This window comes from Falco punctatus (assembly GCF_963210335.1).
Source record: "Falco punctatus genome assembly, chromosome: 8".
NCBI lineage: Eukaryota > Metazoa > Chordata > Aves > Falconiformes > Falconidae > Falco > Falco punctatus.
In genome coordinates this window covers 42,386,308-42,406,693 of record NC_137588.1, presented here as the reverse complement: position 1 = coordinate 42,406,693, position 20,386 = coordinate 42,386,308, and the positions used below count along the sequence as shown (strand labels likewise).

The 20,386-nt window shown below is 47.1% G+C and overlaps 1 long non-coding RNA gene across 1 annotated transcript; it reads left to right on the top strand.

The window, feature by feature from the left end:
• On the top strand, nt 1-20,151 carry LOC308068329. Its single transcript, XR_013929932.1, has 2 exons — nt 1-15,559; nt 15,679-20,151. It is a non-coding gene; the product is annotated as an uncharacterized lncRNA (long non-coding RNA).
• Nucleotides 20,152-20,386: the final 235 nt, after the last annotated feature.

Below are 20,386 nucleotides of genomic sequence, written 5' to 3'. Positions count from 1 at the left end.
CCGCGCAGCGCCCCGCGCGACACCGCCCGCCGCAATGCCACGCCCACCGCGCAGCGACCCGTGCGCAACGCATCCCCGCGCAGCGCTCCCTGCACACAGCCACCCTGCGCAGCACCCCGCGCAACCCCCCCCCGCACACAGCCCCACGCACTGTCCCGCGCAACTCCATCCGCTCCGGTTCCTCCCCCCGCGCACCGCTCCGCGTCTGTTCTGCCCAACTCCCTCCCGCACCGCGCACCGCCCCAGCCCGCGCGGCGCCCTCCGCACCCTCAGTGCGCTGCTCGCCTTCCTCACTCTGCGCGCCTCCTCCTCCTCCTCCTCTCTGCCACGGGGCTGCGGCTCCCAGGCACCTGCCGGGAGCGGCGGAGGGGAGGCCGGGGGGGCTGAGGGAAGGAGGGGCACCCCGACTCCGGCACTTTTATATTTATTTTCCATTTTGTTTTTATTTTGTTACGGTTGCAGAAGCTGAACGAGGTTCCCAGCCCGCAGAGGGGAAGGGCTTTCCCACCCCCCAACCCTCCTGCTGCACTCGGGGACCGGAAAAAAAAATTGCAGAGTAACAAAAAGGACCAGGAAGCCCTATGGCCAGCAAGGCTGCTCAAAAGACCTGTTAGTAAGAGCAAAAAATAAAAAAATTAAATTCTGCAAACCCTACTGCCAATAATAATACACAGAAGGCTGAAAATTTTAAGTGTCTGGGGGAAAGCCGGGCGATGCAGCCGTACCCCCAGAGGGTGTTGGGTGGCTTGGCCGCAGTACCTAGCACAGGGGACTTTTAAAACTGGTGCATTTGAGTGTTTCTTGGTCACTAACAGCCGGTTTTAATCACTCTGAAACAGTGTTTCGAAGCACAGAAGAGAAGCATCTATTTGAAATGAGCAGCCGAGGCCATGGCAGCCGTCGTGCCAGGCAATGGGCATGGGCAGGACAGCCCTGTAAGAGGGTAAAGGGCAGGGTTGTGGTGGTTCATCGGCTCGGGTTTATGGAAAATAAGTGTTTTAAAACCAACCTGCTCTGCTTTTTCGGTTCAAAGAGCAGTGAAGCACAGCCAGATGTGAGCGCGGTGGGATGAAGGCACACCGTACTCACCGCTCGGGAGCCTGGGGCTGAGAAAGACTTGGGCAGAAAAATGTGAAAATTATGTTGTGATCGGAAAAATCTCACGTGGCGGGTATTTGCAGACAGAAGCAAAGCAGAAGCGGGATGAAGAACATGTCATTAGCACTGCACTTGGCAATTACACGAGTGCAAATGGGATGCCGTGTCCAGTGCTCATACACATCGCTCAAAAAGAAGCAGCCACAGGAAGGTGAGCGGATGGGAAAACGGCAGCAAGATCTTTTGCATAGCAGAGGGACACAATTGCATAGCAGAGGGACACAAAACGCAGCCCCTGCCTGGCTAGGGGCGGGGAGGGGAGGGGAAAAGTCACTGAAAAAATTCAGACAAGTACATATTTTCAAGCTGAGAGAGAAAAAAGACCCCAAATCTGGAAATTGTATCTAGGGTATAGTGGATGTTTGGCCACTGGGCATTTTTTAATTAAAAAAAAAAAAAAAAGCAAAAGCAGAGGACGATCCAGTTCAGAGACAAAGCAATTGAGGTCAGCACGGGCCCGAGTTCAGAGGGTTACAGCCACCCCCGAACCCTCACCAGCCACGTGTGGGCAGTTACCTTACCTGGGGACATGGACCTTGTGTGTTTGCAAAGGCTGCACGCTGAAGAAGCTGAGAATAATGTCAGCTCAAACGTTTGATTTCAAGGCAGTTTTGTAAAATTCTCTTGTGGAAATACTGACCGAGCGCGTACGTGGTGCAAGCAATAACCAGACTTTGCTGTGGTTTGGCTTCAGCAGTCACAGAAAAAGATCTTAAAAAATCAGGTAACGAGGCAAAGTGAAAAAACTTGGGTAGCTCCATGGTGTGGGGTGGCAGCAGCAGGGCATACCCTGGGAAAGGTGGTGGCAGAGCATCAGCTAATGATTCTGGCGCTTTCTCACATTTCCCTTCTGTAATAAGTTCAATAAAGTTTCATAATAGCTTATGCAAACCTAACAACGCTTTCCCACCTGATGTTCCCCTCTAGCAGCTGGTGCTGCCGTTGTTTCCCCGATACCCCTTCCGCTTTCCTCGCACCAAGCTGATTGTGTTTTCTCCTTTCGCTGTGCCCCGGTGATTCCCCGTAATGCTTTACCCCCACCCGCCCCTCCTCCCGGCGCCCCTGCCACACCCTGTCAGGTATGAACGCAGAGACAATTCACCTTGTCAGCTGTTTCTCATGACATTAAACACAGCCATACCTGATTTTCTAACCGTTATCGCTTCATCTTCATCAGTGCTAGTTGCCTAGAATTTCCCCTGCCACTGCGTTTGTTTCAGGTTGTAAATTTTTTTTGTTGCAAAATGCATTTACTTTCACCAAAATGAGCCTGTCCTTGCTGTTTTCTATTCACTTTCAGCTCCCCTCCCTTACTTTTCTTCCTCTAATCTACGATGTCTGGCAGTTTTCCCCCACAGGTAAAGCACGTGCTGGGTGAAGTTCATCCCACGCTAAGGCTACGCGGAGCGATGCTATTGCAGCCCCCCCGGCCCAGAGGCCGGCTGCCTCCCCCGCCTCCCCGCTCCTGTCCTCGGGTACCTCTTTTTAATTCCTCGGTTTCCCAGAGTGGCCTCTCTCACCTTTTCTTTCCCTTCCGTAGGCTAGATGTGGGCGAAGATTTCATGTTATTAATTACAGTATTACAGTTACAGAACTACAATGGTCTAAGGGGAGCTATTTCCATCTAATTACTGAAATGAAAAACAAAATTAATTATTGATTGGGGGGGGGGGCAGACACGACATCACACAAGCAGATTGACAACATACTTGATCTGTCACCCATGGTGAGGTAAGGAAATAATGTAAGTGGAAAGGAAAATGATAGACATTTAAAAGAATGTCCTCCCTCATGTGAATGGTGTTGGTGACAAAAACACTCTGCTCTCAAGAAAGCACTGGAAAAAGTTACTTTTCCCCAGTCAGGAGCCCCAAACTGGTAGACATCCCTGCTGATTTCATTACACTGTAGCTGCAGGACAACGTGAGAAGACCCAGGAACCAACTGTGCCCTGACCTCTAATTCCTCCTGATGTCCGTGATGCTGTTCCCTCCATGCTCGCTTCTCGACTCAACCCAGATCTCAGCAGCTACAGAGTTAGGAAGGAAAAGCCCAGAACACACATTTCCCCATCCAAACCACAAGCCGATTTTTTTTTTCTCTGCAATTCAGTGTGCCGTTGATACAAAGAGTCCTGCCACCAGGATGGGAGGAGGCAATGATGCCTGGCAGTGCAATGAAATGTTTACTGGGATGCAAAGCCACTCAGGAAACCCATGTGGGGATTTCCAATTCAAATTCAAATTGAGATTCTGAATGTTCTTGGGTTGCAGAACAGAAAATTCCACCATGAATCATCAAATTAGTTCATAAGCAAATGTGTACCAAAATCAGAAACACAGCTAATGCTGCACGGTGGGCTGAATTTCTGCGTCCCGAGCGGCTACCTAGCTGCACTGGCTTCCATGTCCTGTTGTCATGTTGTATGGATGAGTCTGAAGGGGGCAAAAGCCCTCCCGTTGAGCCACGAGGGTCAGAAAGGACCCCCTTGCTTCCTAAACACCTTCTCAGAGAGGGGTCTCACTGTGGCTGGATCCAGTCCTAGTCCTAGACGTGGCCAGCGGTTCAGGTCTAAAGGACGATGTGTAGAGCCACTCACAGCGCTGCCGTTGGCCTCTTGGAGTCCTCGCACGGGCTTTCATTGAGACACCCACGCAAAGTTGAAAAGGAAAGATGATTTATTAAGGCAACAGACAGAAGAAAGTCAGAATTTCCGTTGATAAATGCACTCACTGCAAAAATTGAGCTCCGGTTAATAGTTCAGTGCTTTTGCTAAGAACACTTTCCCGGGTAACCTCTGATGTAGTCAGGGGTGTGAGTCCTGCCAAAGAGGCGTCCTTGCTTGGGGAGGAGAGAGCTCCTGCCCCCACCAACCCGAGTTCTCCTCCTCAAACTCAAGGATTCTAAATGCCAGGTTTATGCTCGTGTCGAGGTGGGACTCAGTCCGTTACTGCGCCCACTGGCCATAGCAAGTGTTGTCAGTTCTGGAAGGCCCTTGGGGACTGGTGGGCCAGTGCAGGGCAGGGGATTCGGTGCAGATGTATGGGGAGATCCCCACTGAAGCAACACGGGGCTGTGAGGCCCCCGCTCACCCTGGGCATCACTCAGTCCATTGGCACCTGTTCTGCAAGATAAACATGTTGTCCAAGTCAAACCCCGCTACTCCCTGCTGACTCACAGTAACATCTGCATGCAGCATCCACAAGCCCGGTGTCACACACCCATGGCACTGGTCATGGAGAGTCCAGCGTCAGTTATCTTGGAGGTCAGTGCTGGTTACGTTACACTGCAGCAAGTGCCCTCTGCCTCCTGGTGCGCTCCCTGCCACAGGAACAATCTTCAGCTCTTCCTCTCACCTGAAAATGAAACTCACAAATACAAAAGCCTGCTAGCCACAGTGGGATGCCACCTGCAACAGATACATGGGACGTGGTCCCAGGCGCCCTGCTGCAGCAGTGGCATTTTGCATCAGTGCACTGAAGTAAGGGATTTGATTCCATTTTTGCAGGAAGCACTGGGTAAATCTGGAGAAAAAAACACGCAGTGAGAAAGGATGTTAAATACAAGAACAAGTGTTATGAATTATTCTGGTGGCCTGCCTGAGAAGACCCTTCTGGACTGTAATGTTCAACTTAACCATATGAACATGATTGTACCATCCTGGTCATGGTCATCATCATCATCCTGGTCACAGTCCATCATCGTGGTGGAATCACCATCCCTGGAAGAGTTTAAAAAACATGTAGATGTGGTGCTTAGGGGCATGGTTTAGTGGTGGGCTTGGCAGTGCTGGGTTAGCAGTTGGATGCGATGATCTTAAAGGTCTTTTCCAACCTCAGTGATTCTATGACTATCTGTTTAAACATCTGGTATATCTGAAGGCTCAGAAGGAAATCTGGAAGTGAAGCTCTGATGCTTTTGAAGTCCAAGGCCACTGACTGCAGCCAGGAAGGTTCAGCTGAAGCAGAAAAATGCAGGAGATGTGTGTTGCTGGGTCTTAGAGAGCTCTGGGAAGGGGCAGGATATTCCCCTCCCACTGGCATCTCCAGCTGCTGCCCAGGGCCATGTTTCTGAGCCTTCTCCTCAGGACAGGCACTGCACTTCACATTTCACTTCTTCCCCATGAGGCAGAAAACTGCGGTAACAGCAGCATGACAGTAATTGAAACTGTTTTGCTTACAACGCCTTGTGACAGCAGAAATACGGCAAATGAACTCGTTTGCAGCAGTGCTCACAAACCAGCAGTGATGGCACGGCAAGTTCAATCAGCATCTCATCATCTAAAATACAAGTCACGTCTCACATTAATTCATTTATGCTACACGGCTCGTGTTGGAGGGGCCAGGAGTTATCCTCAGGAGCCCGGCAGGATCATGCTGCCCTGCTCCCCAGCCACCCAGACGGCTTTCAGGCACATCTAATTCTGCTGTCTTCAGAGGAGCTCCATCTCCATGATTTTTCTCCAACTAATGTGTAGCAACAACAGGCTTCAAAACTTTGAGCTGTCAAATGCAAATGGACACAAACACTGGGTTTTTTTCTCCCCTGGTATTCTCAAGCTAACATCAGTTTATGGTTACTGGTAAAACTTGGCAAATTAATAATACCTTGTAATCACTTTCCAAAATTAGAATATTTTTATCCAGTTTCTGCTGGGCTGAGAAGGCAAATGAAAGATTTTTCTGAAAATCACAGGTACCTTGCCAGAAGGATCATTGCCTCCTTTGCATCCCACGCAGGTCTGGTTTACTCCTTGAATTTTCGGAAGGCAGGAGCAAACGGCTGGCCAATGGATGAGGCAGGGAGCCCAGCAGCAGCTGTGGTGCTGCAGAGCCGGGGAGGACTTTGCTGCAGCCACTGGAGAAAACCAAAAGTGTCCCACAGCTCTCACAGCAAACCCCCAGCTTGGCCCATGAACACATGTCATCGTCCAGTGTTCTCTCCTCCCTCACTTCTAATAAAAAAAAAAAAAAAAACCAAACCAAAAAAAACCCCAACAACCTAAAAATTTGTCTTGACCAATATGGTAAAAATATTGGTCAAGTACAGTCTTGACCAAAACAGTACTTTTTCCAACGTGGAGGGTTTTTTTCCTCACTCATGCTGCTTTCAGGCTCTTTTTGCAGGTTTGAAATGAGCTGCTGGCTATGCCAAGGCTCCCCTCAGATTTCCCCCATTACGAGGGCAGCGTTATTTGGCTGGAGGAGGCATCAGGCTGCCCTGAGTAGATCGTCAGAGCGATTGATTTTATTGAAGTGTGTGCATTTGCATTGGCACTTGGGAACCTTTGCTTTAATGATCGATGTCCATTTGCCACTTGGTTCTCGTGAGGTCACACACAGACCAACATCCAAAGGGGGGAAAAAATAAAAAGGACGTGTTTCTTCACATGCTGCATATGCCAACCCTTGCTGCCCCGTGGGACTTCTCACAGGGTACCAGGAAAGCTAAAAATATACCTGGGTTCGATAAGCAACGGGGGAAACTGGGTGAAGATCTGTCCCAGAGGAGCGGGCACACAGACGCCACCTCCAATCTCCAGCGGATAGGCTTATTTCACATTTTGAACTCAAAATAGTTCAGAGTAGAAGTGGTGCCAGAACAATGTCAACCGAGGAATAAGATGCAATTCCCCTGTGAGGATGCTGCACGGGACGTACATACACTAATTACCAGAAAGCATCCCCAGAACCATATTTCTTCCAGTGCACTGTGTTTAACTCTCCTCGTAAATCCAAATTATGATATCATCAATTGAATTTTTGACAGCCATCATGGTTTCTGAAATATTTTCTTTCCTGTAAAAAGTGCAGTGTGTTTTGTGCAAGTTCTTGAAAAGTTGCAGCTGGTGTCTGCCAAGATTTAGCGGCTCAGGGCTGGACTAGAGAGATTAATAACTGAGTATCTGCAGCAGCTCCTCTTGGTTCCAGGACAAGCCATGGATGAAAAAGGTGTAAGCAGGGGTATTAAATTTACAAACAATACCATACGTAGAGGCAGTACAAGAAGAGTGAGGACAAAAGTAGTATTTAAAATGTTTTGACAAATTGAAATAATAATTTGGAATTAAAAAAAAAAAAAAGTACAATTCAATAAAAAGAAATTCAAAGTACTAGACCTGGGGAGGAACCTTCAAACCACCACCCACAGTGAAAGAGCGACTACAACAGTCCCATAAAAGAAAGACAGTGTGGCATATACTTATAACTAACTCCAGTTTAGAGTAATGGTTCAGCAAAATGCACGGGTAAAGCTGGCAAGTTATAGAAAATTATGGCTGTGTTGATCAGAAAATCAATCTTCATTTCAGATAAACAGTTATGGCAGAAATGCAGCAAACATCTTTTTCTGCGGAGAATAAATGGCTATTAGCTGAAGACAAGCACTCAAGTAGTCTCTACATTTCCCATCTGTGCTATTAGCAAACGAGTATTTTCCCCATTTTTCCTATAAACCAAGTGCAAAACATGACAATAAAATGCTGTTGCTATCAGAAGTTGTTACTGGGGCCGGAAAACATTTTCTCTCCTGCAGTCGGATGGGCAAGCTGCCGCTCAGCAAAGAGCACCCACCTGGGGCCAGAAATGAACCCCTGCCGCGCTGCCCATGGGCAAGGACAGCTGCCATGCTCCTGGAAATGCACCTGTGGGAACAGATAACCAGGAATCCCCTTTATTTTCTTGTTGCTCTCTCCCCTTTCCATCATAAAGAAGGTCCCAAAGGTGGGAACCTGCTGGACGGGGACCTGGAGCAGCCCCCTACCCTGCTGGTGCCAGCTTCCCCTGTTCCCCAGCCAGACCCAGCTCCTTTTGCTGCCGGGCGAGCGGCCGACTCTTTCCTCAGTGATGGCTGGAAACATCCCTGCTTTCAGCTATCTCTTCTCTCCTCATGGAGAAAAGTCCTGGTAGAGGCAGAAAAAACAGGGGAAGTAACCTAGTAAAGAAGTACCTGGATTTTCCTTGGGCAAAAAAAGCCCCCAGAAAGCAAAGAAAAAAGAAAAATAAAAACCAACCAAGCAACCAACCAATAAAAACCCCAAAAAGCCAACAAAAACCCTCTGGAGGTGGTTCTTTCCCTGTTCCAAAGATGTGACGTTGAGCTAAAAAAAACAAAAAAAAACCACAAAAAAAAAACAAAAAAAAGAAATGAAGTAGTTTAGTATTTTGACATGAACTGCTCCGGCAGTTGGACTAGATGATTGTTGTAGGTCCCTTCTAATTGAACTATTCTATTCTATTCTATTCTATTCTATTCTATTCTATTCTCATTTGATCTAATTTGTTTTGTTCTGTTCTATTCTATTCTAATCTAATTCTGTTCTGTTCTGTTGTAATCTAATCTAATTCATTCTGTTCTGTTCTGTTCTATTCTCTTCTGTTCTGTTCTATTCTGCTCTGCTCTGCCCTGCCCTGCCCTGCCCTACCCTACCCTATTCCATTTTTGTGTTTTTTCATGGTTTCAGTTTCAGGGCAAAGACAAGGAACCCTGAGGAGCCCCAGGGATGCACACAGACAAGAGCTTGAGAGACCCTTATGGGACCCCTGGGTACAAGAAGTTGTGTCAGCAAGTGGTAAAAGGATCTCTGCTCCTGGGGGAGGATGGGAGCCCCAAGCAGTGTGGCAGCGGTCACTGTGCTGTGTAGTTTTCTTCCAGTAAATTAGTCTTAATTAAATAAACTAAAATGTGCTACTGTCTGCTTTGTATTGTACTCACCCCTGGGGCAAAGGAAAGATCTGCTCCATCACAGCATTTCAGCTTGTCTTGTGTCCTTCCACCACCAAATCTTGAAAAAGATACTGTATTTAAATCAGCATACTGCAGTAAAGACAACAGTGGAACAAATAACTTGTGCTAGTATTAGAGCAAAAGTTCTGGCAGTGAATCAAATGAAGGAGCAAAAGCTAAGATTAACTGTGCAGCATTAATACAGATTGGGAACTGCAGATTTTGATTTTTTTTATTTTTTTAAAGTGTGATCCACTTTTGAAAAACTTTCTATCAGCAACACCAGCGCCAGCCTTCCCTTGTGCTGCTACCTTCTTTTCAGACAGTAAGGCTAATTTATATTCTGCTATTCACTGAACATCCAGGAGACCTGGAAGGATCTGCTCTATTGTGAGGCTTTTGTTTTTCATGCTAGGTTGAGACGTCTCCAGCCTAGCAGTTAAAGATGCGATCACAAGTCTAACACAGAGAGCTGTGCATTCCTCCAGAACCTCAGATCAAGTGGTACAGCATGGCACCGCTGGGTAATGAATTAGGGGATGCCAAAGCAGTACCGGCTTTTCTCCCACGGAAGAGCACAGCTGTGAGTGCTGAGGGCAGCCAGCGCCTCGCAGTACCCTGGGGTCTGACCCAGGCACGGGGGTGCTGTGCTGGGATGGCTGGGGAGGCGGGCGGCCGCCTGAGTAGTAATTCACTATTATACCCCATCCACTAAATCAGATCAGGCAATGAAGAGCTGCTTGCGGGAAAAAGAAGGGGTATGTAGCCTCAATTTGCATAAGATTAAATATCATCGGACTATTTTAAAGCCATACTAAGCAGAGTGTATTACAAGAGCTTGTATTCCATTAAAGAAAGAAGTGACCTCCAACAAATATTACCAGTTTCTGCTGCAACATGCATAATACCTTTCAGCGGCTTCAGGCTAACACCCATTCGTGACAAATACATGAATGAGGAAAGCTGGATTTGTTCCGTTCTCCAGCAGCGTTTAAGATACAAACCCAAACTACACACACACGTAAGTAACTGCCTATGAAATGCATGCCTCAGCAGGGTTTCTTCCAGCTCTCTGGTGCTGATCCCTGAACTGCGCCCATCCGGATGGTTTAGGGGCAGGGAAGGGATGCCACCGAGGGCAGGGGTTTGCAGGGATGCTGCAGCGGCTGTGTGCGCCCCTGCATGGGCCCTACGGAGGTTTACATGGATGTGCTGAGGCAGAGGGATGGGAGAGTGGTTTTGAGGTCAGGATGGGCAAATAAGGGAGTCCTTCATGAAAAAGAAATGTTCCCATTTACGCACCACCAGCCCTCCATGCTGAGGACCCTAAGGATGTGCCTATGTGCTACCCGCTATTATTCCCAGTCTGAGCTGCCTCGATTCCCGATACACCCACTCTTTAAATGAAAGGCTAAAATCTTTGTGCTCCACAGCAACAAAACCTGTCCAATATGTAACAGCAGCAGGTTGTGATGACTTATTTTTGATCTACCTGCCATGCCTCCCATTCCTGCGGCAGCTGTTGAACTCCTGCATCCCCTTTCAACCCTTCTGCCACTCATACTGAAGTTTGCAAGACACAGCAGCAACATTTGATAGAACAAAAAGATTCATGCAGGCTACAAAAAGGGAAAAAAGTTTTTTCCAGCTCTTTGACTTCCCTTATAAATGTTTTTTCAAAGTTACAGTGCCAGAGAGTCGACCCTAGGTCATTTGCTGGCTTTTATGAGCTCCCTATTTGAAGTCTCGAATCATTAATTCTTCCCCAAATAAACTCACACCTTGCAAAAATGTGCAGTTAGTTCTGTTTCTACTGGAATGTGTACCCAATTATTTCTGCTTGAAATGTCAGCACAGACAGGTCTGGAAATAATTCCCTTCCCATCACATCTTAAATAAACTAGCCTAGGTCTCCTCCGTGGAAGAAAGTTTTATTTGCTCCTGAAAGCTGAGAGAGAAGTGGATGTGAATCCCGGAACAGGGCAGGATACTTTGAAAAGCTTGCAGGGAGAAGGGAAAAAAAAACCCTGAGTTTTGTGGAGTAAGCTGGCCTCTGTCCTAAGTCAGATTTCTTGAACGTATGGATCAAAGGAGCTGTCTGGGCTGCAGCACCCCTGTGGATTGCAAGGACAGGTGGCAGCAAGAAAGGATGGGCTCCTTCCCAGGTGGGGGCAGGGACCCCTTGCTAGGTCAGCGTTGGGCCACTCACACCCCACTCCTCACAGCCACAGCAAAAATCACACACACTAAACCCACTAAAACATTTATATATATATATTTATATATATATGTGTGTGTGTATACATATTTATTTTTTTTCTTCACAGGGAGAGCATGTGTGCTCTCTCCTGGGACTAAAACCACTGTGTGGGGTGGGGAAGAGGAGGAATCACCCTTTTTGCAGGAAAATCTCTTTTCTGCTTCTCTACATCTTTTCCAGCTGTAATGCGCCCCGGCTGTAACCCGCCTGCTCTGCTGCTGCCCCATCCCTGGTCCCCTGTACTCCGCTCTTAAGTCAGGATCAGGAACAGAATCCTAATATCAAGAAAAATCGGTCAGGCTAAATGCAGCTGCAAACCCCGTCTTAGAGCAGTTCGAGAAAGAGCACAGACGGTGCTGGCTGGTGGATATCTGCACTAAGCGTAGTGACTTAATTCAAGATGGAGAAGCTGCTCATTTACATTTTATCTGATTCAAGGCACTGGCTTTCCTCCGGATCATGCTCAGTTTAACATAATGGCAATGCTTCAACTTAAGCCTCCCATGTTTAATTTATATCGAATAGGTGGTTTTTAGCATTTCTCAGCCGGGCAGGCTCCTGGTGTAACACCCCTTTGGGATGCAATTGCTAAAGCCTGTGGAAGGCAGCGAACCTTCCACGCCGTGCCTCAGTTTGCCTGTTGAAAAGTGAGTTTTATCAGCTGGCGGTCCAGTTCGCTGGCCATGGAAGAAATTGTATTGAAAGTGCCGCTCCCTGAGGCCGTTGCTGAGGGGATTCATTATTAATCTCAGCAAGCATTTCCTTATGACTGTGCAAAAGTCTGTCCCCTCCAGCGTACATTTTGGCTGCTCAAAATATTCCTGCAGACATTTCTCTTACAGCACCTCCCAGCTCCCCCTTTTCCCCACTCAGTACCTTCTGTTAGCCTGCCCGAGGAGATAACATCACACTAATAGCTAATATCACATTTTATGGAAGATCTAAGGGTAAGTTTACAGTAAAACAGAGCCAAGTGGAAGCAGCAATGGCATTGCAGCCGAGCATCGGGGCAGCTGCAGCACTACGCAGCAGCACCCCGGCTGTTGTTTAAAGTGTCACTCTCAGAAAACCAGAAGTATCCACCAGAAAGATGAAAGTGTCCTCGTGCCTAATTTAAGAAAAAATACCCTAGAAAACAGCTCCCGCTGCACTTTCAATAAAAGGCTGCATGCCAGCCCTATCAAACCGCTTGCCCAGGGCATGCATCTCACAAGTTATCTGGGTACCAGAGCTTCTGGCTTCCAGCTGCCCGGCACTGCTCGGTGCCGATCACTGCAGTTATCGTCTCTGTGCTCAGTCCGGAGCTCCATTATTCAACCTGCCCGCTCATCCTGTCAACAGTTTTCAGCTGCTTCATCATTCAGACAATTCTAACTGCTATGATTAAAGATTGCCGATGCTAAGTGTCCGCTGGAAGTGATCCATTTAAAAAGAAAAGAAAAGAAATAAAGCCAAAGTGAAATATTTTCTAAAAAATATATTAAGAAAATATACAGTTTTGTACAATACATTCCTGGGAAGCATATGTATTTTTTTACTTGCATAAATCCTTCATGCTGTTCATAGGCCAGGTTTGGCACAGGAACATGAGGACTGTGACTGCTTCTGCTGTGACATTGTGTTCAAACATCATCAAACACGGGAAAAGGAAAAAAATCCCAACCACAAAGAACAATTTGTGCCTGTTACTTAGATACTTACCGAGTGTTAATGGGGGAGAGTTTGCAGGTGCTTGCGTATTGCAGCTTGCCCATGATGGGACAGGGGCTATGCCAATACAAACCAATAGAAGATGTGAGAAGTTGTTTGTCCAGAGTTCTGGTGGGATATGAGGGGTGCTGAGGGTGCGGGTGTGGGTGCCCACCCTGCTCTCACTGGGGGCGGTGGGAATCACATCCCCAGGGAGATGGGATCTGGTGCATAACCCTAATGCCATCATAAAATTATGCACTTAATTAGAAAATGCCAGAAATTAACATGTTTATGCAGCCTAAGTTTGCTCCCCCTCCTCTCTCTACAGCAGTACAATGTCATTTTTCATTATAAGACCCCGTGATGGTTTTTTCCCCACTCCTGGCTTTCTGTGCAGCAGTGCTTTTGTCCCTTCCTGTTCAATGTCTTGCCAGGCTTTATTTATTGCACATAACTCAAACTTTATTCCAGACAGAAAATTATAAATTTCCCCCCATGTTCCTCTGTCATGCCTGTCATTACGTTATCAGTGAACTTCGTAAAAGCTAATTGGTTTTCACCAAATCCGGGGAAGGCAAACAGATGTTATCTTCCCCTAATTTTACAGGCTGGAGCTTAAGACAGAGGAATTGAGGTCGAAAATATTTTGAAAGCCCCATTTAAAATATCACAAGAGTTATCTTTTGCACTTCTTTGCACTGTCCTGCATTTGATGTGGTCAGACAAGGGTTTCACCAAGGCCAGCTGCAGCACTTCAGCAAACAACACTTTAGTGCATCAACCCAAGCCCACAGAAACCAGGAGAAAAAAAGTCCATTTGACTAGAATATTAAAAAGCCTGCAAGAAAGAAATCAGACTTCTAAAGCACTGAAGTGGCAATACTTCTAAAAAAACCTCAGGGTGTCCCAAAACCCACCCGATACAGTGGGGCAGAGCCTGCCCAGGCAACCCCGAAACCTCCCTGGGCACACACGAAAGGCACAGCAGCACCTAACTGGGCTTGGCATCCAGAAATTTGGGTAATAGAAGGAAAACAAAATGAATGGGTTTGTTTCTGGCATCAAAGAAATGAACCAGTCGTATTGCCACCAAACCAAATTCATCCCATGTAGAAAAACAGAAAGGACTTTTGAACGTTAAAATTATTCACATTGTGTTGGAAGCCTTTATCACAGATTTGAACCCAAAATTCTATTTCAACCCTATATCCATTTTCCTCAGTGGAGGTCTGCAACCACAATGCTGTGTCCCCTTCAGAAACCTATCTCAGAGCACTTTGCCCATGTGGCACAACTTGCTGCGCTGCCTCGCACAGCTCCGTGTTGCTCAGGCTCAGAAGAGGTGCGACCTCTTCTGTTGACCATCGCCTGTTGGTGGGGTCAGCAGTGTCCGCTCCCCCAGGCTGTGCCCTGCGTCCCTTCACCACGGGGAACGAGCGGCTGGAGCTCTGTGGGTCAGCCGTGCCCGAGGCAGCTGGCCGGTCGGATGCCCGGCTCCCCACGATGCTCCCAGGGCTGCAGGAGGAGCTGCTGGAGGGGAACACACCCAGACGATAGGTAACCCAGAAAGGACCCCAAAGTGCCTGGGGGAGCCCTAGCACTGACGCAAAAGCATAGAGGGACTCGCAGCCCTGCTTGGAGGAAGCAGTTGGTGTCCACTCAGGTCCTTCAAGACAGTGATTAATTATTGTTGCTGCTGTCTCTGGCAGAAGGAAGAGACTCAGCATTTTCATTCGCTTGAATATTTTTTAAAAGAAATATGCCTTACCTGGCAAGGAAGGGCTGGGCAAGCCACTTGGGACAGTAAAAAGGAATGCCGTGTACTGTGGGCTGCTCCTCGCCGCTCCCTGTTCTCATTTTAGCACCAGACACCATGAATCATGCTGCTGCATGCATATTTTATGACCACAACCATCAACGCAAAAGCACAGCCCCATAAAGCCAAGCGGGACTTGCAGAACATCCTCACCACCTCCACAGATGGACCGAGAGGGTGAAAACCCAGCCTGCTGAGCTACTGGGAGGACTGGGACTGCCTAAGCTGACTTTAAATCCATGGAATTGATATGCTCCATCCCTGGCAGTGCTCCAGGCCAGGCTGGATGGGGCTGGGAGCAGCCTGGGCTGGGGGGGTCCCTGCCCGGGGCAGGGCTGGGAACTGGGTGGGCTTTAAGGTCCCTTCCAGCCCAAACCATTCTTTGATTCTATAATTCTCATTGAGTCTCAGCACTTCTGTGACAAAAGGAGGAACTTTTACCTATCTTGTATAACAGCACAATCACATGAAGGCTTGTAAGCTCTCAGAAGCAAGTGACCTGAGCAGGACATGGGGACTCAGGAGTCAGAGGTTTTTAGACCATCTCAAAATCACTTGCAAACACAATGGGAAGGAGAAAAGAGAAAGTGTCTCTTTGCACAGTCTCCACACAAATTTTAAATGTGCTGATCTCTTGCAAGAATAGTTTGGGACTATTATATGCTGAGACAGTACTTTTTGTAAGAAGCATTTAGAACGCTACTGCAGTGAACAAGCTCACCTGCAGGACTGAGGGCAATTCGCTCCTGGAACGATCTTCCCACCAAAGCTCCAAATCGAGAGCTGATGCCTTCTTAAAATGCATTTTACCCAAACACAGGAGAAGTGGGCTGATGCCCTCCAGCCTACGCCGTACTAGCTAGCCTGACCCTTACTGTAACGATCCCTGCTTGCCAAAAAATCTGTGAGTCTCTACAGGGAGGGGGGGGGGGGGGCGGGGGGGGCAGTGCTACCGTTTGCTTTTAACAGCTGGGTGAATGGCCGGAGACAGCAGGGTGCTGCTCAGGCTCTGCCTGGCAGCTGCGAGGGCAGACCCCGCGCCGGAGGGTCCGTAGGGATAGCCTGGCTCCCACCCAGTGCCCGCCGCACTAATGCCAATCACTCCAGCGCCAAGAGCAATATTTAATGGGATTTGAGAGTTGGTGCCAAACCAAATACCTAATTGATTTTTCTTCACTAATACCACACTACAGGCCTAAGTAGAAAGTAAACAGCTCAAAGGCAAACGTGGGAAAATGAGAGCGCACCATCAGCACCGCTGCGGGCTGCAGTCCTGCTGGCCTTCACAACCCGACTTAGGCGAACTTAGTATGAGCCTTCACATCTTGACAGCTCTTTCCAGGGAAGGGAAAGCCCTGCTAGAGCATTGAATCATCACCTACTGGATCTGGATAGGAAAGCCCAGCTGGTGAGCAGCTTGTCCTCTGGGGAGGGATGCTCTGCTGTACCCCCTGCATCTGGGAGCTGCTGGGCTATGGCTGCAGAAGCACCATGACCAAGGGTCCTGTGCTGCTGAGCTTGGTTCCCATGTAAATAACACTGTTATTCTGCTAAACTCTGCTGTTTTTCAAAATTAAATCACTTAAAAGCCATTACTAGAGGTGTTTTCATGCAATATTCATAAGACCATTTATCTTAGAATATGCTGAAAGCAAGTCACCTGCGACAGTAACATTAGCAGATTCCCTCAGCTTTAGCTTGACCTTCAAAACAAATTCCAGTGAACAGTGCCAGCATGTATAAAAACCTAAGATATGAATACAAAGCATAATTAATCCTCTGACCCCCATCAGGAAGAATTAAATGGCCCCAGACCCATAAAAGACTTTTCTATTTTCACCAGAGGTAAGGTGACACAAAAGACAAATTCAGTTCAAATTCACTTGACTCTTTCCACTTTTTTCCTTTTGTTTACATTATACTGACCTAATTGACTTTAATTACTATGCACATCCCCCCTTTTTCTTTCATTTTTTTTAATTTTTTTTTCTTTTTTAGGAAATAAGAGAGCACAATGTAACTAACAGAGGAAATACCACAGTCAGAACGGTGTGTTCACAGTTATTTCTGATCACCCAAATCAGAGGCTCTAAGTGATGTAGAAACCCCTCCAAGCCAGGGAGGGGGTGAATATGCAAACTGTCTGACAGCCCTCGGCAATATCGATGCCGAAGTCACTATTTCTCAAGGAGACCCTGAGAGGAAAGTAAATTAAAAACAGGTATTTTGTTGCATGGAAATACACCATGAATGAAGCAAGCCCTCGACGAATCCATACCTGGGTTTGGTCCAGTCTGCCCAGAGTTTGAGCAGGAGTGGCAGGACTCCATCCTGTGGATGAACCTGGAATTTAATTCATTTACTCTCCAGAGACATATAATTCCTTTCTTTAATGTTCAGGCTGTTTTTGCAAAGAAATAAAACTTTTTTAATAGCCACTAGCTATTATGGCAAGGCAGGAATTAGGAATGCATAAACGGATTAGAGGATAACTTTGATGTGAAAACGAAATGCTACGTATCCCAGGCTGGCTGGTATTTCTGGGCACGGAGCAACGCACTTGCGTTTGGAAGAAGCAGATCTCCTCGTTTGTGTGGCTCAGAGCCGGGCTTAGCCTGGGAACTGCAGACTCACGTGTGCAACTTGGGCTCTTCCAGTTTTCTCACACAAATTTTCACCCTTTTCCTTTCAAAGTTATTGAGAAGTTGGGGGTTGGTTTGGGTTTTTTTTTGGTTTGGTCTTGGTTTGGTTTTTTTGTGTTTTTTTTGTTTTGGTTTGGTTTTTTGTTTGTTTAACACAACTTGCTGAAATTTTTGCTTATCCACATCTATTCAAAACTTGTTGCCATGTTGAACTATTGACTCCACGGTGAAACACTCACCAGCTCAAGTGCTTTTGGTCTGCCTAGGAAGGAGGGCAAAAGACCACTGGTGGCCAGGACAACTCAGTGTTTTTTAAAAGCCAGGCAACTTTATACTTGAATGTACTTAGGATACTCTGCCACGTCATGGAGCCACAGCCCTCCCAGCAGGGGCTTGTGGCTCCTGGTGGCTTGTGGCACAGAACAGCAAAGGACATGTAGGGCAGGGAGACTATAGAGGAGATGCAATAAAGTAAAATAAAATAAGCACAAACATAAAGTAAAATAAAACAATAAAAAATAGAAAATAAAATAAAGCAAACTGTTAAAACTACAAACATGAAAAATCCCCCATCACTTATCTTTGCTAATTAAACCCTCTGAGTCCAACTGGTTCCAGCACTGTTGCAATATATGGTTGTTTAGGGAAACGCTTGTCCGTTGGTATTGATCTTTTCCAAGCCACTGCTGCAGTGCCCCATTTCCCCCACACCAAGCACACGGGTAACAGCTTCCTCACATGAAATTTAGTGTCATGGGGTTGTTCTGAACACCGTGGGCCAAAAGTCACCCTATAATTTCTGCAGAATTATGATGACAGCCAGTATTTTTAAGTCTCCTTGATGGATGCATGGATGTTGTACAGTGAGCAGCTTCTTACTGGTCAGTAGGGAGAGCCGGGTTTTGCCGAAGGTGTCTCATCCCAACGGACATGGATTTGCTGGCACTTGTAGGCAGCAAACAAGACCAGGGCAATTTAAGGATGGCCAAGAGGGTGGTAAATAGGGTCTTACCTTACGTGAAGCCATGCAAGCACAAAGGGAAAGTCTTATCCTCACAGTTTTCCCACCAGGTTAGTGGAAACTGTTTTCCCATCCAGTGTTGGGTTGAGCTGAGCTGAGCTGGGGCTGGCCGAGGAAGGGGAACAGGAGGAGGTGGCTGCCGAAGCCCAGGCAACACTGATGGGAATGATGGCAAATCAATGAAGCCTCATTTTCCTGGGAAAAGAGGCTGTAAAGTAATTAATAAATACTCCTGTTAAACTCCGAACGATGTATACCTCCCAGCACTGACAGCTTACTTTATGGACAGCAAATGGTCTTCATTCTGTAACAGAAAGAAGTTTTTGGTATATCTTCACGTCCTCACAAAAATCCCCTGTTGCTCATCTGAACCTATAAAACACCCATTGCAGGCATAGGGTGGGTATGCATCATCACAAACACAGAGAACTGTCCCGGTGTCCCAGCTCCTGTGCCCTTTATTTCCAAATGTCACCCTTTAAGCTGCACCCTCCCGCCGTGCCTCCAGCACCTCTTGTGCCTGTGCCGCATGGCTGCCGCAGCCGCACGCTCCATCCCGGTCAGATGTGTCACCTCGGAGTGGCAGCAGGGTTTGAATTTAATCCTAAATTTTAAGCATATGCAAATTGTATATCCAGCTTTAGTAACACATTAAAAGGGCAATTTTGTCTCAGATGTTTCACAGTGCTGAAATGCAGATCTCATTAAATCCGACGATAAAATGATAAATCTTCCAGTGACTTCAGTAAGACCAGCGCTGGGCCAACAGACCTCATTGAACAGAAAACAAAAAGTAAAACCTACTTCTTTTTTTTCTTTTAACTACAGCTTTACATCCACAATTATGTGTAAATTGGAAGTAAATATATTAATTTGATCTTTTTCTTGGGAACGGCATGGAGAAAACAGTACTTCAGCTTGACAGGCTCACAAGCGGTGCCAGGATTACTGCTCTGCATCCTGCAAATTAAGAGTTATGCAATCAAGTAAGTTATTAAGCAATTTTCTCTCATGCTAATGCTCAGCCTGGGGAGGCATATTTCCTTTTGCATGCCTGGATTCATCAGCACTGCTTTCATGCGTGTGGAAGTCGCAACACAAGCAGCAGTGACGGCAGCTCATGACAGCAGAGGCTCCGGCAGCCTCGCCGTGGGCAGGGGACGAGATGCTGCTGCGTCAGTGCGGGCTGACACCAGCCCGTGCGCTTCTCCTGCAGCAGCACACCGGGAGGGGGTTCCAGAGAACTTGGGAGTCTCCACGGCTGCATCCATGGAAATGTGCAGTATTTTGCTGCTGAAGATAGCCAGGCACGATTTTTTGTTACAGCCCCTGAGCAATTTGAAAGAGATGCACATTTATTTACTGGGGAAATATTGATGTGAAATAATGACAGAAACAAGGGACTGACTCAGATGGGCTGGACAACACACCAAACTGAAGGGCACCGAACATGCGCCAGCCTCCTTGAGGCTACCCAGAGGTGGGAGGGCACCGGGCAGGGAAGGCTCCCATCATGGAAAGGCAAATCAGTGACACAGAAAGAGCATTTTACATCCACAACAAAGTCGAATTTGTGCAAAACATGCATGCCTCCCTGCTTGCATGTGATTCTAATCCTCCTTTTTATTCAAGAAGTTGCCTCTGCAGCAGCACCAATGGATTAGGCTCCACTTCTATTTTTAGGAGAGACAATAATAATGACATCATTAATAGCATATAAGGTCTTAATTTACCTAAGACATGCCTCTTTTATTTCCTTGCCCTACCACAAGCATGCTAGGCTCATGAAGAATTATCAGGGCCTAGCCAGTACACCATATTAAAAAAAAAATAAAAATATTTAAATTACTTTTAAGGCTAGAAAGCTGGAGATGTGGGGTGGGGGGAAGGAAGAAAAAACAACCCCAGAATCAAAACCTGTCAACATTACAAAACTACACCTGTAATCTGGAGGGCTGCTGGCAAGCTTTAGCCCATGCAGACAAGGTGGGACTGTAAAAGCCCCGAGCAGCAGCTCCCAGGAAGGCAAACCCAGGCGGTGTGCATCGGCACACGTAAGTAGAAACGTCTCA